Here is a 5819-nt window from a genome sequence, read left to right as displayed (position 1 = left end):
GGCAGTGTGGCCGGACCGTCTCCCAGGGGGTGCGCGGGAGGCCGAAAGCCGCCGCTCCCCGGGCGGGCTGCCCGCCCGAGGAGGAAGGCTCGGGGTCGCAGCCGCCGCGGAAAGGCCGCGCAGCCCGTCACCTCCACCTCCTCTGTGCGTCGGGCGCGTGTGTCCGCGTGGCGGGCCGGCCCCAGCGCAACGGTCGTGGGCCGGCGGCCCACCACGAAGTAGGTCACCCCCTGCCCGAGGGAGGCCCGCGGCCCTCTGCACCTTTTAGGCCTTTGCCGAAATTGGGTGGGAAGCGTCTTTTGGCTCCAAGCCGCGTGGAAGCTTTGAAGCGTGTGGGTTACGGGCTGCCCCTTTGGTTGACGGTGAAGAGGCGGCACTCGGTTCGTCGCCGTAAGCTGCGCCGTTCCTCGCACAGCAGCGGGATCGCGTCCAGCGCTCGGCATCGGTGCGTGGCGTACGTAAAACCTCTCAGAAATTAAGAGGCCCTTCTGCCGAGAGTCGTAAAATGTAGTCGGTTCCAGTGGGGGGTCGAACAACAAAATGCTGCTGGGAGTAACTTGGACTTTGTTTCTTCAGTTAGACCAGAATTAATCTATGTAACTAGTCTTTCATATTTCCCTGGTGTGTAGACCTTGTGCATGTGACCATCCTTTTTTGTAGAATTCAGTCTGTCCCTTCTGTCATTTTGTAAACTCTCAGTTCATAAGGATTTAGGGAAGGATAAAAGCCCCTGTAAATTGTTACTGTTTCACAATGTCAGGCAATGCAGGAGGAAACTTCCCTGACTCCTCTGTTTTTTTAACACAGTCTACTCCTAAATCCTGCTCTTACATGTATCGTGAGCTTTGCATGCAGACCAGACCATGAACTAGTTTAACTACACTTATTTTGGCATCTGTTTAGCTGCTGTGCTGCGAACTGTCAGGTGGACACACTGAGAAACAAGGTGTAAACGTTGTATTAGCACGTTAACACAGGGTTTTAAAGGTATTTAGTTAAGTAGGCGTAAAAAGTGATCTAGATGAGCCAGCACAAGCTTTGTGCATAGACTAGTTTTAGCATTATTTGGAATTAAGTTCCTTTTGTCTGGAGTTTGCCTGTGTAGGAACTCTGCTTAATTCTGTATCAGATGACTGGTGTGAGTATATACTTGTCCCACCAAAGGGAGATTTGCCTTGAAGTATCTGAAATATGTGACATAGTATGCTTTCCTCCTGTAGTAGTAAAGCTAAAAATCCAGCCCTATCAGCTGACTTACATGCTGTTTTCTTTACACTTAAATGTAATTTATTAATTCCTTTGACAGTCAATAGCCATGTATTTCAAGACATAATTATTTTCCCCTATACAGGTATGTTCCAAAGCCTTTGCAAAAGGTCTGTGAGAGGAAAAGCTCATTAGTGTGCTTGAACTTCTAAAGAAATGAAAGGTAGAGTGAGCAGTAAGATGAAAAAGCATCCAGAAGGAGGGAATGTTACCCCGTAAGTTCAATCATACTAAAATTACTCTTCAGTTCATTCTGGAAACCTGATTATTTTTTCTTAATAAATGTAATATGGATGAACATGATCTGCAGTTTTTCTGAAGGTGTAAGTGAAAATACACACACACACACAAATGCCTTGTGAGCAGGATCATTAAAGATTCAGTAGTGTTCAGTATGTCAAAACACTTGAGCAGCTGTAAGATCAGAACCCAAAGGCCTACAAGCAAGGATGCAGCACCTGGGAGGGCGATTAAGGTAAAGTGAAAAATGCTTACATGGGTCCTATTGTGGTTGCTATTTAAATAATCCTATCTGAACTTAACCATTGTGCTAAAAAAAATAATTAAGTCTTGCAGGTTACTTGCACTTGTACAACTTGAAAACAAAATCTATCAGTTGAGCCAGGTCCTTGGCTCTGCTCCAATACTTCAAACAGGTCTAGAGCCAGCTTAACTGCCCCAGCCATAACTATTTTCACTTCTCCAGGAACAGCTCTGCAGGGCATAGACCCACTGAGGCAGCCTACACTTCCCTACTTCTGAACTCTGACTCCCTGAACGTACGCAAAGAAACAAATGGCATGGGCACCATGTACCTGCTCTGCAGTGCCTCTCTGCCTCAGGAACACTCCCCCTGGGCTAGCAGCAGCTGATTAATTCTTCAGACAACAAAACAAACCCCAAGATAGGTAAACAAAATGTTCACTGTACTTTTTCTTTTTTTTCCCCCTTTTTTTTTTAAACTCTTCATCTTTGGCGATAGGATAGAATCAGCATTGAGAAAACTATTATTTTTTAACGTCAACTGATAGGGTTCAGGCATATTTGCTTTTCCTTAGTCTCTAGTGAATCATCCAAGGTATCATTTTAGAGTTCCTGTTGCTTGTTTTATGCAAACAGGGTCTTAAGCTTCTGTCTGGTGAGGAAGTAATGAGAATTTGTGGAGTAATAAAGAAGAGTCAACATTTTACAATGTTGCAAACTGTTAATAATCAACATCAAAAGGCTTTAATCTGTTGACAGTCATATACTTGATTTATACAGCTGGCTGCTCTACTGGCTCTTCTTTCAGGCTAACTGGAGGGTGCCCTGGGACATGTGCCTTTGTACAGTGATAACTGGAAATGTTGATGTAGTAGCTATCCAAAGCAATAGCTTGAATCTGAAAGCCTGAGCAAGAAGTAGCCCAGGCAGTATGTGTGATTTTGCCAGGCTGATGTGAGTGAATTAAGAGCAAATGCACTGCCTCCAGGAGAAAAGAAACAAACCAAACCAAACCAAACCAAAAAAACCAACCCCAAACCAAAACAGAACAAACCCCAAACCCTCTGTCTAGCAGTTGCCCAGAGCAAGGGGACGGAAATTTTGTTTTTGTGTTCCTGTTGCCTAGAGTCATGTAAAACCTTTGCCCTTTTACAACTATCTACAAATCCTGGGGCTGGCTGCATATTACACTGTGTGAGAAGGAAGAAGAAAGAAGAGAGAAAGAGCGCTTTGGGGCGCTGAATGGGCCTGAGGGCCAAGCACAGTGTTTGGAAAGAAGAAATTGCTTACTGTCTGTTTATTTACAAAGATTTTAGAGGAAGGGCTAGAGCTGGTACTGCCCCTTTGTCCTCCTGATAGGTGCACTAATTCAAAGTTTCCAATAATAACTTCTAGAGCCAGGAAGAAAATGTTATTTTCCCCTTTTATGACAATCAGATGTTTAGTGGGAGGAGCACTCAATGTGCATCTAAGAGATAGGAGATGCCAGTTATGAGGAAAAGAGGACTTCACACCCTCAAACTAAACTAGTTTGGTTGCCAGTACAGTAAGCAGCCTAAACAGTGCAAAGATAGGTTCATAGTCATTTAAAGTGTAGTAGGTAACATACAAAACCTTATCTAGAGACACCATAAACTTGCAGGGCTTGCTTAGCAAAATGAAATGACAGCTAAGGTTCTTCAAATGTGGGATAGTCTCTTTCCAGGTTTGACTGAGAAGGGAATGGAACAAGGACACCAGAGAAAGATGCTGATTTCAGCCCGTTTAAAGCAGCTTCACTGGCATAAGTGATTATCACGTCCTGTCCTCTCTTTCTGCAGGTGCATGAAACCCTGTTTCAAAGGATTTTCATCAGTACCATATTTTGGAAGGTCAGGCAGCGACAGCAATGAACACGTGACAGCCAAAAATTAAAAGGCAACACAGCTACCTGTTTGAAAGTAGCCTTTTCATCATTTCAGCACTCACTCACCTTCTCCCAATTTGCTTCATCTGCTTATCGCTTCACGTGAACTTTGTCTCATGAAAAGATAAGAAAAAGATTATGCATCAAAAGATTCCGCTGACTCCTTATTCTGACGCTCTGCAAGGAAAGCGGTATAAAAATGTTATCTGTACAAGGTGAATTTCCCCTTGCTTTTCACTGCCTGATTTCAAAAATATTAGATTTATAATATTTCTGTTGATGTTGCCCTTTTCAGCTTGTTGGTTTTTTTTTTTAAATATCTTTGAACATGTTACAGTTTCCTAGAATTTCTAGTTCCAGAATAACCTAGATCATTAGGAAAAATAAATTGCTAGTGTTACTTTAAGTGCGTCCTTATCAATCAGAAACACAGCTCAGCATTGGACTGTCATATCCAGTTTTACAGCAGCAATGTACATCAAAAGTGAGCTTGCTCTGATGTTATAAAAAGTTTTTAGGAGAGAAAGAAGTCACAGTTCCTTGGGATATTTATAGTATTTAAGAATGCTTTTAAGTAACTTGTAATGGCAGATGCCATTGGGTACTCTGTCATAAGTGGTTTTCTTATTCATAACAAGTAATGCATATTATGGTATGTTTCAAGCTAGGCCCACATTAAACTTTGTAGAAAAAAAAAAGACCACGTCTGTGTTACTCTATGAATTCCATTTGGATTTAGTTAATGCCATGTTGTATTTTGATTTTTGTTTTGAATACAGCTCTTAAGTGGGGTTTTTAGCCATCGCTTTGGTAGTGTAACACATGACAGACTTCAGTGGATTTTGTTTAAAGCTCCAACACAGGTATCAATGGCACACGCTGAATGGTGTTACCATGGGGTAGAAAATGGACTTGTTACAACAGGACTGACCTTTGAATGGCTTGGGCAAGAGGCCCGCGGAGTGAGATTCCTGCTCTTCCAAGTGCTGGCCCCTTCCTCCCTTTCACAGGAGGCTACCTCCTCCCACCTCTACTATGCAGCCTCTCCCCAGGAGGGCAATCTCTTCCCCCAGGTTACATGGTTGTGGATTGCTGCCCCAGCAAACAGGGAGATGGCTAGAGCACATCCTGGCTTGGGGTTAGAGGAGCAAGAGGGACTTGGAGGACCACTGGGAACTCAGAAGGGCTGGGATACCAGTTCTGGGATCTAAACAAGCTCCCACTGCTCCAGAAAGATCCCAGTTGTGGAGCTAAGAGTTGGCAATGCACTGGAAAGACAGAGTTAGGAATTATTGACCTGTAAGTGACAGGATCAATTCACAACACCGTAAGTATTCCTAGAACAGGACCAGGCCACATTCTAACAAAAATTGCCACATTTGACCAGATTTAATGTTTCATTCGGGCCTTTCCAGGCTAGAAAGCCCCACTCCCTTGGAAATGATGATAGCTTCTCACACTACATGTGTGAGGCTCCCAGCACTACTACAAGAGTTTTGACCTACTTTCAAACAACATATTTCTGTCCTGTATGCCCCAGTCCCATCTACTGTCTCTGGCCTTAGCTTTGTTTCCAGCCCTGATCCCTTCCAACTGTTGCTCTTAATCATCCAGTCATAAACATACCTTTTAATGCGTATGCTCAGCTGCCAGCTTGCTTTTCTTCTAGAACGGCTGTGGTTATTGATTATTCAAAGTTATACTGTAATTGGCAAGTAACAAGTGATTTCACAGCTGTTTAAAAACTTACAAGAAAATAAAGTTGGAACTTCAGGGGCATGTAGATAAAAATATTTACAGTCATCGTTAAATAGGTTAAAAAGTAGGTCATTCTTCTTTTATTTCTTCTCTTTCCTCTGCCGTTTAACATCATGTGCGAGGATTTTCCTTTTGTAAGTTACATAGCTGCCTTAATCAGCACTTCTCCCCCATCTCGTAAAAACCAAAGAAACTGGACTGGGAGCTTCTTGCATGTTCTCAATTGAGGCCTCTAATCCAAACTCCATCTTAAGCACTGTTAGTATGATCCTCACTGGGAAGATGTAGTTCTGCTGATTTCTGAGTGGGTTTTTTTCCTTGTTTTTTCCTTGTTTTTTTGTTTTAATACTTTTATGTAGAACTAAGCAGATAAGTCTCTGTGTGGTGTGCCTCGACACGCTACTTG

The 5819-nt window shown here is 43.0% G+C and overlaps 1 long non-coding RNA gene across 1 annotated transcript; it reads left to right on the top strand.

Moving 5' to 3' along the window:
* The first annotated feature begins 302 nt into the window (after positions 1-302).
* On the top strand, positions 303-4321 carry LOC115352393. The gene is made up of 3 exons (XR_003927132.2): positions 303-445; positions 1352-1481; positions 3570-4321. It is a non-coding gene; the product is annotated as an uncharacterized LOC115352393 (long non-coding RNA).
* Positions 4322-5819: the final 1498 nt, after the last annotated feature.

The sequence above is a fragment of the Aquila chrysaetos genome, chromosome 2 (assembly GCF_900496995.4).
Source record: "Aquila chrysaetos chrysaetos chromosome 2, bAquChr1.4, whole genome shotgun sequence".
In the NCBI taxonomy this organism is placed as follows: Eukaryota; Metazoa; Chordata; class Aves; order Accipitriformes; family Accipitridae; genus Aquila; species Aquila chrysaetos.
The sequence above is the reverse complement of the archived record's forward strand: the minus strand, read 5'-3'. Positions and strand labels throughout refer to the sequence as shown.